We start from the raw sequence: 16,983 nt of genomic DNA on the forward strand, positions 1-16,983 counted from the left end.
AAGCATGCCATGCCACCAGTAGGCAATGAGTCGGTCTTAATTTAGATCCAAGACACATGGGAACTAAATTATGTTTCTCCCGGTGACTTTAAGTTTTTGCTTCAGTTTTTCAGTGTATGTGCCAGACAGTTGCCAGCTGGATTCCTGTAACTAAATCAAAAACGACCGAAATTAAGTAGGACAATTTTAGGCATGTGAACGGACTTGTTTTCCAACGATGAGCATTTCGTCTTGCGGCCAAGGAGGTGATCCATGCACCACTTCCGGGATCTCTTCCTGAATGGGAACAAATGCGCAGAATTTGGCTTGCTGGGGGAGCTGTCAGATTGGGGGCACCGGTTAAAAAAGCAACAACTCCTTTTCAGTCTTGAGGTCCCACTGCCTCGGCTGGCTGTCCAAGGTGGCAGTGCCTCCTCTCTAACCTCCCTAAGCAGCTCAGCCACAGAGCCTCAGCCAGCCAGGACGGTCTTTCCATTCTAACCCAAGGACCTGATGCAGGGAAGAGGGGGTGAAAAAAACCATCAATTCCTGAGCTTCCCACAAGCCCCACCGATCATTGAACAGGACGTCCCACCAATCCCTCACTCTGGAGATATCTGCCCTGAAAAGTTCAGCCTCCTAAGAAACCCTGTCTAAGCCTCGTCCTTTGTCCAGTTCCCTGTTGTCCACTCAGGGGCGCAGAGGCAGCCACCCATGCTGGATTCATCCCTTTTCCTCCTGGATCTGTCTCCCCAACAAATCTCTTTTATGAGATTTGCCACCTAGCTAGCGTGACTTTCTCACTGGAAGAAACCAAGAATCGAGGAAGGAGCTGAGCTCTGAGCTCCGCTGGGGATACCCTCCCTGGGAGCTGAGGCACCTCTTGCTGAAGATGCATCCTCTCAGAGCCCTGTGGTTCCTGGGCTCTGTAGTCCTGGGGTACTTTTCCATCGCAGCAGGAAGACATACTGCAAAGTCACACTTTTCTTTCGTTTATTAAGAGAACAGTGACACTGGCTGGTGATAGAATTTAGTTGGCTAGGATATACAATTCAGTGTACCTAGCATACACAAAACTCTGGGTTCAATATCTAGTACTAAGAGGGTGTGGCAGGCGTGGCACTCAGAGCCATGTTGGGCTCCACACTGAGTTCCAGGCTAGAATGCAATACAAGAAAAGTCTCAAAAATGAATCACTGTACACACAGTACAAAAAAAGGTTGAAATTAAAAAAAAAAAGTCTACAGTGGAATTAAAATATTGATGAGCCAGATACTAACACAACAAATTTTATTATTGAGGTTTTTGTTTTTTGTTTTTGTTTTTGTTTTTGTTTTTTTAAACAGGGTCTCACTGTCAGCTCTGACTGTCCTGGAACTCACTATGTAGACCAGGCTGGCCTCAAATTCAGAGATCACTCTGCCTCTGCCTCTGCCTCCTAAGTTCTGGCATTAAAGCTTTGAGTGGGTTTACAATTAGTTTTTTAACCCTGCTTTCAATCCTGAAAATCTTTCATCCACAAAACAGATAATAATCACATTTCCCTGGTGATCGTGTATGTAACAAAACAATGTTGAGAAATGGCTTACACATTATTCCAATTTTTTGGTTTGTTTGTTTGGTCGTTTTTTCAAGACAGTATTTCTCTGTGTCACCCTGGCTGTCCTAGAACTTGCTGTGTAGACCAAGCAGGCCTTGAATTCACAGAGATCCCTCTGTCTCTGCCTCTTAAGACCTAAACAACTAAAGATGTGTGACACTGCAGATCAGCCTGCTGCCCCTCAGCAGACTGCTACTCCTGGGTACACAGCCAGTCTCACCTGATTTACCATTCCCAGCGCACTCTTAAACACTCTTAAAGTGGCTGTTTACACCACTTCCTTGAGGTGTTGGGGAATGCAGTTGCTGACCAAGTTTAGCATCTTGGACCTGAGCTCCAGCCGGCAATGCACCAGCTCCCCAGAGGAAAGCCATGAGGCTTGTGCACAATGCAGAGATAGATGCTGTCAGGCAGTTACTGGAGTTCAAGGCGGCGGTGGTGGTGGTTGCAAGCGGTGTTGGCGAAAAAGCTCTCAGGATCCTGATGACTCACCACTGCTTCGTCAAAGAACACGAGCCCACTATCCAGGATTCCTACTGGAAAGCAGCAGCCCTGGACTACAGAGGAGGCTACATCCTAAATGTGCTGGATACAGCCGGCCAGGATACCCCACGGGCTCTGCAGGACCGTGCTTGGCAGTGGGTGATGGCCTGCTGGGCGTCTTTGCTCTTGATGACCCCTGGTCGCTAGACCAGCTGCAGCAGATAGGGTCCACATGGAAGCCTCACCACAGCTTCTGGTGCTAGACCTGGTGAGCACTGCTGGAGATGCTCATGCTGCCACCGCCGCCTCAGTCCTTGCTGCCAAGCTGGGAGTCCCCTTAGTGAAGACCTCAGCCAAGAGGCAGCAAAGTGTGGGAAGCCTTTGCCCTCTTGACCTTGAGATTCAGAGGCCCAGGAGGTTGGAGCTGTGTCAAGCAGGAAGATCAGACACCACAAAAACTTCTGTAGCTGTGGCTGCTCTGTAGCCTGAGGATCTTAGTTAAGCCAATTGACCCTTGTCTCCTGTCAAGGTGACAGTTCTCTTGTCATAAGATTTCCCCACCTACCCACCCACCAAGTAAGTTTCCACGGACATTTTTTTTAATTGTCATTTGGTGAGTAGTGTCCCTTGTTGGCTGTGTTCTGTGAAACTCTATGCAAAATTAAATAATCGTTCTCAGCATTCAAAGCTAAAAAAAAAAAAAAAAAAAAAAGATGTGTGACACCACCACCTGGCTATGTATGTCCTTTATGTTCAGTAATTTTCACCTTTAACTATTTCCACGGCTATAGATGAGTTCATAATTTTCTGATTATTCTATTTCAATGACTTTTTTCCACTTTTATATTTATTCCCATAGTTCATGGAGTTTTTCTTTGCTTGTATTTAGTCTTTTATTTCTTCTTTAAGTAATACCAAAGGATTATGAATTAATTGGGGAAGTTCTCCACATTTTAACTTACATTGAAAATTTGTCTTAATTTAAGAAAAAACATAAACTGAAGCACACCCCTGGTTTGTTTCCTGCCCTGGATAACCTACTATTTGCTGTTTAGGTCAGGCTGGCTTGAGTTCATGGAAGTATGCCTGAGGCAGGATATGCCATTCCTCTCTAGAACAGAGGTGATGGAACATACCACCGTGCTCAGAGATGTCATAAGAATAAATCTCGCGGCCCGAGACCTTACCACACACTTTCACTTCTTGTGCACCCTTCTGCAAATGCGTGTGTCTCCTACCACCGTGACCTAGATCTGGGAGCTAATTTTCCCAACCCAGAATTAAGTAGCTGTATTGGGGGGTTGTGTAGACTTTAACCTTCCTTCCTCCAGCTAGTTCTTGCTGCCTCAGCCAGCGGTGCGTCCTCGGGCAGTCTTGCTTCTCTCCCATCCTTTGTTCTGGGAGTTACCCTCATCCCTGCAAGCTAGATATTGAGTTTCTTTCTTTCTTTCTTTTTTTTTTTAAAGATTTATTTATTTTTATGTATGAGTACACTGTTGCTGTCTTCAGACACACCAGAAGAGGGCATCAGATGTCATTACAGATGGCTGTGAGCCACCATGTGGTTGCTGGGAATTGAACTCAGGACCTCTGGAAGAACAGTCAGTGCTCTTAACCTCTGAGCCATCTCTCCAGTCCCGATTTTGAGTTTCAAAAGCAGATATGTTTGTTTTGTTTTCTAACCCTCTTGTGATAGCTAGTCTTGGTTGTCAACTTGACTACATCTGGACTTAAAAACGGAGGGCACAGCACTGAGGAACTGCTTAGTTTGACGTAGGAAGATCCACTTGTAACCCAAATCTTGAGGTAGGAAAACACATGCCTTTAAATCGGGTCATACCTTCTTCTGGAAGCCTTGATAAGGACTCAGAAGAGGGAAGCTTTTGCTCGTTGCCTGCTTTCTTTGCTTTGCTGGCAAGCCCGTTCCTTCCCCGGCATTACAGCCCACTCCTTCAGGATTCCAGCATCTTCTGAAGACCAGCTGAGACATCCAGCCTTGTGGACTGACCAAGTTCTGGATTCTGGGACTTTCTGTTCATAGCCAGTCATTGCTGAACTAGGCGGACCACAGCCTGTAAGCCATTCTAATAAATTACTATATATAAAAATATATATAAATAAAAATATATATTCCATACATATGGGAATATATGTATACATACATATATACAAGACTGTACATACTGACACATATATTCATTTAAAAAGTTCTGCTACTCTAGCTAACCCTATTGCATGTCTAACACACAGATGACAGGTCTTAGTAAGTCACTGGTTCTCGAGTGTGTATGCTAACCCCTATAGATTTTGTCTCTAAGTGTGTAGAGAGAGATTGACACACACACATTTCTATGCTGGGGAGTGAATCTAGGGCCTAGAACATGTTAGGAGTGTGCTCTACCACTGAGTCATATTCCTAGCCTGGTGACCTTTTATGTTTTGTTTTTTTCGAGACAGGGTTTTTCTGTATAGCCATGGCTGTCCTGGAACTCACTCTGTAGACCAGGCTGGCCTCAAACTCAGAAATCTGCCTGCCTCTGCCTCCCAAATGCTGGGATTAAAGGCGTGTGCCACCGGCCCTGGTGGCGTTTTTTAAATTATAGGATTATTCTCATAAGGTCAATCTTGAGGTGTATCATATTCTAAGAAAAATTATTAGGTTTTGTTAACATTTGTGGTCACTTCATGGGCTAGGCTGAAAAATTTTAGAGACAGGGTCTCATGGAACTCAGGTTATCTACAAACTTGTGTGGTTGGTGTACAGACACTAAAAGCAAAAGTTCACTAACTGATTAGTTATAAAGCATTACTGCAAAATTCTTTGGTATAGTAGTAAGGTTGGCAACTTTACAATCAATATTTCTCCTTGGAAATTTTTCTATTTTTAGGAAATGCCCAAATTTCCATTTGGATCTTTCCACTTATGATAATTCATTGTGGCATTTCAGGTTTTGAAAAATCAAATAAAATGAATATCTATTAAACAAGAACCTTGAACCTCAAAGGAATCTAGTTCATCCTTTATTTCTTTAAAAAAATCATTCACTTGGCCTTGTTGGACATCAAAGGGAGGAGAGGCCCTTGGTCCTGGAAAACCTTGATGCTGCAGTGTGGGGGAATGCTGGAACAGGGAAGTGGGAGAGGGTTGATTGGGGAACAGGGAGAGGGGAGATGGATTATGAGAGTTTTGGGGACAGGAAACCAGGAAAGGGGACATTTGAAATGTAAATAAAGAATATATCTAATTAAAAAAAGTAAAAAAAAAAAAAAAGAACTACTTGTGCAGTTCTGGCACAAATGATATGGGAGTAACTAATCCCCTTTTAATTAGAACTAAGGTCCACCCCATGATGTGGAACCTATATCTGACTGTTAAAGTTTTTAAAAACCTGAAACTAGACAAGTCATAAGTCTTGGCAGAAAAAAAAATTTCACTTATTTGCATAAGTGTATTGAGTGGTTACATGCTGTAACTCCCTGTAGAGGTTAGAGGACAACCTTTAGGGAATCTGTTCTTTCCTTCTGCTGTGAAGTTTTCACCAGAGAAGTCTGCTTGGACATGGGTTTAAGGTAATGCAAAGTCTATTAGCTGTCTGGGTGTTCCAGATCCGAGTGTGCAGTCCTTAGTCTTTCTCACGGTGAGCTTTTAGGCACAAAAACCATGTTCTCGGTTGACATACTTCATTTAACAAAAGCAGTTAACTAGAAGTGGATTACAGACTTCAAAACTCAAGCTTAGCCAAAACGCAAGCTTAGCACACAATTACTTTCCCAGAACTCTAGACCTTGATGAATTAGGCCTTTGTTTTCCTTTTGGCATGCTACCATCAGAAAACTGATGCTTATACCTACACTGTGGAAGCGGTACTGATTAACTATATTGAATGTCTGGAAAGTAGTTAATGGTATCGATGGACTGAATATTTAATTTTTAGACACTGAGGACAGACTGGGGATATGGCTCAGTGTGGAAAGTGCTTCATGTTCAAGTGCGAGGATTTCAGACATGAACATGAAAGGTGAGCCTGTCCTCATGGCTATAACTTTAGCATCAGGGTACAGACGGGTAGGTCCACTGGCTTGTTGGCCGGCTGGCCAGCTGACATGCCAAACTCCAGGTTCAGCAGGAGACCCTATCTGAAAATATAAGGAGGAGAAATGGTTGAGCAAGGGCCGAGCCTACGACTTCCATCCACGTACAGGCACAGCACACGTTAAGACTGGAATTGCAGAATAATATTAAATCTATATAAGTTTCTGAAGAACTGCCAAACCGTTTTGCCTCGTGACTGTACCATTTTGCATCCCTATCAATCAGGCATGAGGATTCCAGTGTCTCCATGCCAACACTTCAGTTTCTGTGTTGGTTTTATAATACCCAGCTTACTAAACATGAGTGCTGTCTCACGGTTTGGGTTTGCATTTCAGTGGCATGGCACGTGTGTTGTAGACTGTGGCAATTGGTAAGCATTTGGAAAGATGTTTACTACAGGCTTCTGTGTCTGCATGAGTGTGTGTGTCACCGTGATTCAGTTCAGGGCGTTGCACATGCAAGTGCTTTTGCACTGAGCCCCATCACCAGCTCAGGCCACTTTTAAGTCCAGTAACAAAATGTTGCATTGTGGGAGTTACGTGTTTATTCTAGATAATGGCTCCGGGCCATATAGGTATAGGTTGCCTGTTCAGTCCTCCGTGGCTTTTGGCCTATAGAAATTTTTGTTTGATGTTCATGTGTCAGTTTTTGTATTGTTGCCTGTGATTTGGGTCCATACATTAGTAACAGGTCCCATAATAGGAAACTTTTCTGGATATTAGACCCTTTTTACACTTTTAAGACTCATCCATTTTGAGTTCATGTTTGTTGTTTAAAGGTAGAGTCCAGTTTCACTGTTTTTCATGTAAATATCGCACTTCCTCGGTACTGGCTGCTGAAGACTGTCCTTCCCTGGTTGAGAGTCCCCAGGCTCTATGGTTTCTAGACTCTATTCTATCTGATTGGTCTACATGCCCGTACCATGCTGCTTCAAATGTAGCTTTAAAATCAGGAAATCTGAGCGGCCCAGTTGGTTCCTTTTCAGATACTTTAAAGTCCATGTTGCCTCGAGCGCTTGTGTGCACTCAGCAGTGTGAGTGTGGAAAGGGTTCCGAGGAGGGATGATGGTAGCAGTCACCACCCATTAACTCACATCAGCATGGAAACCCCGGGAGTGCCTTTGTGCGTGCCATGCCCAGACCAGTGGCTGGATGTAAGGCAACAGAAGCATTGGAAAGAGAAGGACAGATCCCCAGTTTGGGTTCCCATGGCCATTGCCAGTTCACTGTCACCTTGATGAAGACAGTCAAGGGCCCATTCCCTGAGCCCTGACCCAGGAAACCCAGATGGGCAAAGGTAGCCCCAAGTGCCTCACATTGAGGTTCTCTTTCTGAGTTCCCTGTCGGCTCTCCTTGATCTTATTTAAGCCACATCAGGGTGTTTTTACATGGCACACACCCTCAATTGCAACTCTGGGGAGACAGAGGCAGGTGGATCTCTGTAAGTTCAAAGTCATCCTGGTCTACATAGTAAGTTCTAGAACAGCCAGAGACTCTGTCTCTATAAACGCACGTGCACACGCACACGCACACATGCATACATGCACACGCACACATATGCACGCGCACACACACATACACAGACACACACATGCACGCACACTCACACTCACTCTAGGTGGACTTGATGGCAAGCCCGATGATCCCAGTTCCATCCCCAGAGTCATCCTGCTAGAAGGAGAAAACCAACCCTGACTTTCCCAAGTTGTCCTTTCACGCAACACAGGCATGCACACACGGAGGAATAAACAAATAAGGAAATAAATATATGTGTGTTTTAAAACGTTTTCCCTCCTTGTTCTGGAAAGTCTCAGTGAAGCAGTATTCAGAAAAACAAGATCAGGGAAGTGGGAAGGGGTGGGTGGGAGGACAGGGGGAGAGAAGGGGGCTTATGGGACTTTCGGGGAATGGGGGCTAGAAAAGGGGAAATCATTTGGAATGTAAATAAAAAATATATCGAATAAAAAAATGTTTTTAAGGGAAAAAGACAGGACATACCTTGGTACCTCAGCATCTCTCTTGGGAAGGAAGGTGGGCCCTCCTCCCTAGTTGTAGGCATAAGGGCTTCTCTAATCCCCACTCAGCAGGGAACCCATGGGCTGCAGCTTTTACCACCCAGAGACTGCACCTGTCCTTCAAGGCCCCACCCACCTTTGAGGAGTCAGCTGGGGCGGAGGGTGGCCATGCAGCTGGATTGATCCAGACCTGGCCCAGCACCATGGGAAGATCTGTTCTGCCCTCAGTCACTTGCAGCTCAGCAGGTCAGCTAGGGTCACATTGCTCCAGAAGCTGGGAGATGCAGTTAGAGGAACTCGGAAGAGAAGGAGAGAGGGGGCATTGCAACTGTTCACTGGCAGCCCTGGCTGGGTGACATCTGCCTGTCCCTTGTTCCCTAGTACTGGCTTAGCCAGAGGTGCCCAGCCAGCCTCCCTGCTGCCCATAACAGGTCAGAGTCTCAGATCTTTCTCATTTTCCCTCTCTTTCCGGCCTTTGGTCCCTCCATCCTCTGTCCTCCCATCTCCCTCCCCCCTCCCTCTGTTCCTCCCTCTGTCCCTCCCTCCTCCCCTCCATCCCTCCCTCTGCTTGAGACTCTTCAAGCACTAGGCTTCCTCCCCTCCCTTCTGATCCCTCCCCACTTTTCCCTGGTGACATCTGAACCTCGGAACCCATCTCTGGTCTTGTCTTCGTAAGTTTGTCCAGATCTCTGACTGAGTGCTGGGCAGGCATCGGGGATACCAGATGCCTGCTCACTGTTGGAACTCTCTAGGAAAGAGTGGCCTACACTTCCTCACCCTGGCCCATTTCCTTGGGGAGAAAGGGGCCCTTATGTAAGGACTTATCTACAAACGCCTCATAAAGGGGACCGTGTCTGTGAAATAACAGACATGTGAATGGCTGAGGGAAGGTATTTTCCAAAGCAGAAGAAAGCTGCTAAAGAACAGAAAAGTAGGACATGTGCTTAAAGGTCCTTTTAAATGGGCTGGTAGTGTGGCTCAGTGGTAGGGCACTTGCTTGTATGAAGCCTGGGGCTTAATCCTCAGCGTGGCCAAAAAAAAAAAAAAAATTACAAAATGTAAAACAAAAGAAGAGACAAGGCAAAGTAATTCCAGGTAATGTCCAGATAGAACACAAAGGCACTTTTAAATTGTTTATACTTTTTTGTCGTTTATTAATTTTTTTGAGATTATAATATAATTACATCATTTCCCCCTTCCCTTGACTTCCTTCAAATGCTTTTTGACAAAACAAATCAAATCATCCATCAGATCTACTTTATTCCTGCCATCTGTGTTGACTCAATTATACACTGTTCAGTTGTTAGCCGATGGGGCCTTGTCCTGCACTGGAGTGGATATTTGACATAGCTTTGAAATTGTCTTAAGTTCTTAAAAACACTAGATGGTCTGTAGTTTGTCATTGCATGTCATTAATATGAAAATTCTAATTCTTGAGTTTCTCTGAAGCCAGAGCCATAAAAGAGAGCGGGAAAGAGAGCACATTCCCTTCCACGTTTTCCCATGGTGCCCGCAGGACTCTGTCTCCTTCTAATCTCAAAGCGAGGTCACCGGCCCCGGCCTGCCTTTGGTGAGTGTGGTGGAGGTGCGTGGGAAGGTCCACCCTGGCGAATCAACTGCTGTCTTTTAGCCAAAGGATCTTTGAACTGGGTCTCCTTAGTGGCTCCTTTTCCACATTGACCACAAACAGAAAAACACTCCTATCGGACCGTCTGCTTGGTTGTACACGTGGGTGTTCTGGGCTCCAGGAAGCCAATCCTGAGCCGCCCATTGTCCTTGTCTTCTGGCCCAGGCTCCCTTCCAAGTCCATGCCTCACCTTGTGCTCCCTGGCCCGTGTCCTCCCTGCCGCCCTGCTCAGACAAAGAGCCTTCTGCTCAGGCCCACTCCTCGACTCCTGACAACATCTGCCCTTGCAATAGAGAAGGGAAGGCAGAGCCTGAGAAAAAAGACCCCAAGAAGAAAGTAGCCAGTGAGCCCCCAATAAAGGGCAGGGCGCCATTAGTGAAGGTGGAGGAGGTCATAGTGGAAGAGGGGACAACTGTGAAGCCACCTGACCCCAGTAAGAAGGGACTAACCTGTGCTGGCGTGCGGTCCGGTGCTGGGGTGCAGTTTGGTGCTCTGTGCTTGCCCTGCCCATGAAGGATTTTATTTAACTCCTTTTTCATTACTGGGTATTAGAAATTCATATTCTCATTCTTTCTCTTCTCTTTCTCCCTCTCTCCTCTTCTCTCCTCTCTTCTCTCTTCTCTTTGTCCCTTCCTTCCTCTCTTCATATCAACATGTTTATTCTAGATAATGCCTCTGGGCCCTATAGGTATAGGTTGCCTGTTCAGTCCTTCGTGGCTTTTGGCCTATAGAAATTTTTGTTTCAGAAGAAAATTTGATTTTAAACATAGTTCTGGGGATGTGGCTCAGATGACAGAGTTTTTGCCTGGCACAGACAAGTCCTGGGCTCCATATTCAACATCAGTAAACCAAGGATGGCAAAGGACTGTACTCTCCACATGCTGGAGGGCAGCGGGTGGGACCAGGCTCTGGACCTTCTCTGGGGGCAGGGCCGGTCTGAGGGAGCTTTACCTCTCCAGCTCCTCCTTCTCCTTCCTCTCCCTCTCCTCCTTCTCCCTTTGCTCTCTGGCCAGGCACCTCTTCTCAGCCAGCAGCCTCGTAGCCTCTTCGGGGTCGGTGGTGCCTGCAGAAGTCTTAGGAATGATTTGTCCTCTTGATGGTGCCCTTTGCCTTACAGAAACTTTGTAATTTTATGATGTCCCATTTGTCAATTCTTGATCTTAGAGCATACGCTATTGGTGTTCTGTTCAAAAACTTTCTTGCTGTACCGATGTCCTCAAGGGTCTTCCCCACTTTCTTTTCTATTAACTTCAGAGTGTCTAGCTTTATGTGGAAGTCCTTGATCCATTTGGAATTGAGCTTAGTACAAGGAGACAAGGATGGATCAATTCACATTCTTCTGCATGCTGACCTCCAGTTGAACCAGCACCATTTGTTGAAAAGGCTATCTTTTTTCCATTAGATGTTTTCAGCCTCTTTGTCGAGTATCAAGTGGCCATAGGTGTGTGGGTTCATTTCTGGATCTTCAATCCTGTTCCATTGATCCTCCTGCCTGTCACTGTACCAATACCATGCAGTTTTTAACACTATTGCTCTGTAGTATTACTTGAGGACAAATCGGCACCCAACAAATTAGGAAAAGATCTTCACCAATCTTACATCAGACAGAGAGCTAATATCCAATATATATAAAGAACTCAAGAAGTTAGACTCCAGAAAACCAAACAACGCTATTAAAAAATGGGGTACAGAGTTAAACAAAGAATTCTCACCTGAAGAACTACGGATGGCAGAGAAGCATCTTAAAAAATGCTCAACTTCATTAGTCATTAGGGAAATGCAAATCAAAACAACCCTGAGATTTCATCTTACACCAGTCAGAATGGCTAAGATTAAAAATTCAGGAGACAGCAGGTGTTGGAGAGGGTGTGGAGAAAGAGGAACACTCCTCCACTGCTGGTGGGGTTGCAAATTGTTACAACCACTCTGGAAATCAGTCTGCCGGTTCCTATGAAAACTGGGCACCTCACTTCCAGAAGATCCTGCTATACCACTCCTGGGCATATACCCAGTGGATTCCCCACCATGTAATAAGGATACATGCTCTACTATGTTCAGAGAAGCCCTATTTATAATTGCCAGATGCTGGAAAGAACCCAGGTATCCCTCAACAGAAGAGTGGATGCAAAAAACTGTGTTATATCTACACAATGGAGTACTATTCAGCCATTAGAAACAATGTATTCATGAAATTCTTAGGCAAATGGATGGAGCTAGAGAACATCATACTAAGTGAGGTAACCCAGACTCAAAAGATGAATCATGGTATGCACTCACTAATAAGTGGATATTAACCTAGAAAACTGGAATACCCAAAACATAATCCACACATCAAATGAGGTACAAGAAGAAATGAGGAGTGGCCCCTTGTTCTGCAAAGATTCAGTGAAGCAGTATTCGGCAAAACCAGAACGGGGAAGTGGGAAGGGGTGGGTGGGAGGACAGGGGGAGAGAAGGGGGCTTACGGGACTTTCAGGAAGTGGGGAGCTTGAAAAGGGGAAATCATTTGAAGTCTAAATAAAAAATTATAACGAATTAAAAAAAAAAGAAGTCTAAGGAACTACACAGGCAGTCATGGTGGACGATGGTGCTGTGTCCGTTGCTGGAGAAGGGGCCAGGGTTGGACCGGGGGCCGAGGCTGGGGCAGCTGTACAAATAGGTACAAGGAGAGAACCAAGTGGAATGAAATGAAAATCCAAGGAACAGAACAAACACTGGTGTGCCCCACACCCCAGGCCTGGGGTCCATCGTTCTGAAAGAGAAGGGAGCACACACCGCAGTATTCTTCTGTAGCCAAGCAACGATAACAAAACTGCATGTGTGAGACATCCAACCCAGCTCACACTTTGTCACCAAGTCTTCTTTTATAGCAGTTACATCAGTTAGCACTATCTACCAAGTGGCAGGGTCTGTGGGAAGCCCGACTCTGAGCAGAATGAAGGCAAGGTTCTCCATTTGCTTTTTATCTCAAGTATCTCTGTGCTTTGGTAACTTAGTTAACCACAGCTTCAAAACCTTTTAATTGGCATCATTATCACCCAGGCCACACCCAGGACTCAGGCTGGGCAGGTGGCATTCAATGGAGAGGCTCCTTTCATTTATTCTGATTAAGATTTAAAACACCCCCGCCACCATCCCTGTTTGGACACAGGATTTTGGTGTAGTTGGGGTTTGTTCAGAGCCAGTTCGCGATCTTCCTGTTCCAGGTGCCTGACTTGGGATCACAGGTGTGCACCGCTATAACTTTGCTAAGTGTCATCTTTTCTCGAAGGTGTGGTGGCACACACCTTTAACCTCAGCACTTGGGAGACAGTCTGAGTACAAGGTGAGACTGTGTCTCAAAAGAATCTACCCAGAGCTGATAGGAACATATCAACGCAGATAAGAAAATGTTTAGGGGGTGGGGGAAGTTCTATCTAATCAAGTAGCCGCATCCATTTTAAGTAGCCTTTTCTGTTCTCTGAATGCTTCGAGCAGGTATGTACAGACACACACACACACACACATACACACACACACACACAGATCCATATATGCGGTGAAGGTATAGCTGTCAGGGCACGTACAGTCGGGCACGTACGTACGGAACCAGATGCATATATAGGCAGGCACATATAGACCCAGATGCATGTACAGGCGGACATGTATAAACACATACGCATGTACAGGCAGGCACACACATCCATACACACAGTGAAGGTACAGCTGTCAGGTCTGCTTCCACATTAACGCTTCTTCAGAGTGACAGTGTCTTCACTGTCACTGTATCACTGTATAGCTGCATAATGCCAAATACATGTTCTTTCAGGTCAGACTCCCTTCAGCTTGGTAAGGAAAACATTTACTCCAGAATTGCCTGCCAGACATAGGCCCGGACAATGCTTTTGGCAGGAGAAACCTTATGTGCAGGAAAGGCAGGTCCATAGCCAGAATAAGTCTCTACTCCAGGAAAGACAAAGTGTTGTCCTTTCCACGAGGGAAGTGGTCCGATATAGTCATGTCATGGTCACCCCAGGGAATAGCACCATATCTGGGGCTCAGCTCCTAGTTTCTGCTGTTGGCAGTTCTGGCGCACCTCAGCAGCTGCAGGTGAGAAAACAGCTGACTATCCACAGAACAGACTGCTGTCTGCTTGATTGCTGAACTCCTCCTCAGCTGAAGTAACCTTTGATGAGCGTTTACAGGGGACACAACATCTTCACGTCCTTTGCCCATTTGAAGAGATCCCTCCACACACTCCTCTTCCCCAGATGTCTTTCTAACCAATTCTCCAGTCATGCTTTTTCCAAGGCCCTCACCCTCCGGCTAGTCCAGTGGCTACAGCTCATGAGTCAGTGACTAGTTGAGAAGCTAACTGGCCATTTCCCCTTCTAACAAAATGTGTCCTACCTGAAGTTCCTCCCACTGTGAAGATGGCCCCTTACCAGTGTCTTTCAGAGTTGTCCCCTGTAAGGCTGCAGCTGCCCACTTCTGGGTGGTGCCTGCATAACGTGCAGAGCCATCAGTAACCAGGCACCAGTCTTCCTGCCCCTAGTCAGCTGGTCATAGGGGACAACCCCTAGGCTGCAGGCACATGCAGGCAGCAGACAGCATTATAACAGATGAAACCATAGGCATCTGTGCAGCCTCTTCATGTGACTTGCTTATGCAAGGATTAGGGTTTCCCTTGCCCAGGGTCCCACAAGCAGTGAGTTGTACCATCAGGTGAGAGATCCAGGTTCTGGTCCTAGAGGGTGGTTTGATGGCAGCATGTTAGTAACGGTTTGCTCCCCTTGTGTATGCAGAGGTGTCTGCACTGCACAGATGAACTCTCCAGGAAATGGAGAGTCTGCACAGAGCCCACAAGGAGTCGCTTCACAGCTGTCCAAAGGAACCACAGAGAGGTGAGCTCAGCAACTGAGGCCTTTTTCAATGAGGGAGGATGTGTGTGTGTGTGTGTGTGTGTGTGTGTGTGTGTGCGTGCGCGTGCGTGTGCGTGTGCATGTGCGTGCGTGCGTGTGTGTGTGTGTGTGTGTGTGTGTGTGTGTGTGTATATTACAAAGTGCCGTGTTCACCCCACCCAGTTAGAATGCCAGAGTTTAACAGGAAGGTTTATTTTTCTCCTTAATTTTCTGTAGAACTTGTATCTCTAAGAAAAGGGGAGTCCCTTTTTCTTTACTCCTCATGGTGGGAGCTGAGTGCGTAGTAAGGACAATAACCAACAGCTGGCCGACCTCACCAGTGCAGGCTGGCTACCCTGGCATCTTGGAAATCTAAAGCAGAAATTAAAAATGCAAGGCCATGTGGATCACAGAGAGATCTCAAAGCAGAACGGTCTGTGGAGAACAGAGATGGAGAGGAAGGGGAAGGGGATCCCATTCATCCTGTACCAAGAATGCTTTGAATGCCACCATTTCTGATGTACAGAAAAGATGGGTACAGTAACCCAGGACTTAAGGAAACTGAGGCAGGAGATTGTTGGAGATCTGAGACTGGTCAGCACCACGTAGCGAGACTGATTAAACCTAACACAGATAGGATGGTTGGTTCGTGACTGATTCCAGCACATAGGAGACTAAAGAAGTTGGGTTTGACGCCAGCCTGGGCTACAGAGTGAGACCCACCCACCCCCAACTCTACAACAAGGAAAAACACGTGAAACACAAACAAGAAAAGTAGATCACGGTGGCACACACTTATAATCCCAGAACATGGAATACTGAGACAGGGGTATCTGATATTCAAGGTTACCCTGCCTCTGCCTCACCTCTAGGTTGAGACCCTGTCTTCATGCAGGGACAATGAGAACTAATTTGCATCTTCACCAGCCATGTATAAGGATTCAACCCCCACCCCATCCCCCCTATCCCCCACCCGACCCTGTCCTCCACCCACTGCGTCCCTGCCAGGATCTTCAAGCCCCGTGCCCTCTCCTCACCCATATTCTTTCTGCATAACAGATTCCCCATGAAAAGCATAGAGAATTTTATGGGCATCAGGTTCTCAGACTGGTTGACCTGTAACTCACTGTGTAGACCAGGCTAGCATCATTTGCAGAGATTCCCCTGCATCTGCCTCCTGAGTGCTAGCACTGTAGGTGTCTACCACCATGCCCAGACTCACCTAGAGTTGAAAAAGGGTGGAACCAGTAAAATGGTCAGCATGTAGAAGTGACGGTCACCAATCCTGATGACCTGAGTTACATCTTCAGGACCCATGCTTCAGAAAGAGAAAACTGACTCCTCAGGCTGCCTCCGACCTCTTCTTGCACACCATGGCATGGCACACAAATAAATAAATGTAATTTAATTTCTCTTTAAGACTTGAGAGTCGGGCATGGCGGTGCATGTCTTTCATCCCAGGCAGAGGCAGGTGGATTCTGTGAATTCAGGGCCCATCTGGTCTTCATAATAAGTTCCAGGAGAGCCAGGACTACATAGAGTTACCCTGTCTCAAAATAAAATAAAAATAAAAAATTGAAGAACTGATGATGACCTCTTTCCTTGTAATGACCTAATCTAAAAAATTGTCCTATTCGATAAGTGTTATAAGTTTTTCAAATCTAAGATGCAAATTTGTTACAGCTCCCTATCTGTATTTGCTAATAATGATATGGTCAGTGTAGCACTTACTTTATTACTATTATTGGAGGACACACGTGCGGAGGCTAGGGGACAATCTTGTAATGTTCAGGATTTCATCTGGCAGGAAGTGCTTCCACCTCCTGAGCCATCTTTATCGCCCCCCCCCCAAGTTTCTGAAAAGTTTGAAGAAATTATAAATTTGCCTGTTGGATCAAAAGCGTCCAGAATAGATGTCGCCAGTGAGAACCCAGAAATTCCTTTGAAACCAATTTTGGCCTTTAACGATGAAGGGGCACTTGGGCCCCTAACACAGGTGGACGGAGTGCAGACACAACAGACCGCAAATGAGCTAGTTGTCAACTGCTTTATGTGGTTGTCAGAGTGAATGGTTGTTTTGTTCTTTGAGGGAACGAGGAAGCCACTGTAGAAAAGATTGTGGGTGATCATGGAAACCGAATTTTGAGATGCCCTGGGTAACGCCTAGGCCCTTTATGCCTCCCTCTCAGTTTCAAGTACCCAAAGACCAGGTCAAAGACCAGCCTTGTCAAACAGCACTCGTGCCAAGCACCAGACAGGCTCCATGCTGGACTAGACTTCTCTGGGCTTTGTCCCTCTTCAGTGGGT

The 16,983-nt window shown here is 46.0% G+C and overlaps 2 pseudogenes; both read left to right on the forward strand.

Annotated features, from left to right (window-relative positions):
• The window catches only part of LOC127673535 (ensconsin-like), a 182,749-nt pseudogene extending 166,005 nt beyond the window's left edge, over positions 1-16,744 (forward strand).
• LOC127674142 (GTPase ERas-like) lies at positions 1,876-2,551 on the forward strand (annotated as a pseudogene).
• Positions 16,745-16,983: the final 239 nt, after the last annotated feature.

Source organism: Apodemus sylvaticus, chromosome 23 (genome assembly GCF_947179515.1).
Source record: "Apodemus sylvaticus chromosome 23, mApoSyl1.1, whole genome shotgun sequence".
Lineage (NCBI taxonomy): Eukaryota > Metazoa > Chordata > Mammalia > Rodentia > Muridae > Apodemus > Apodemus sylvaticus.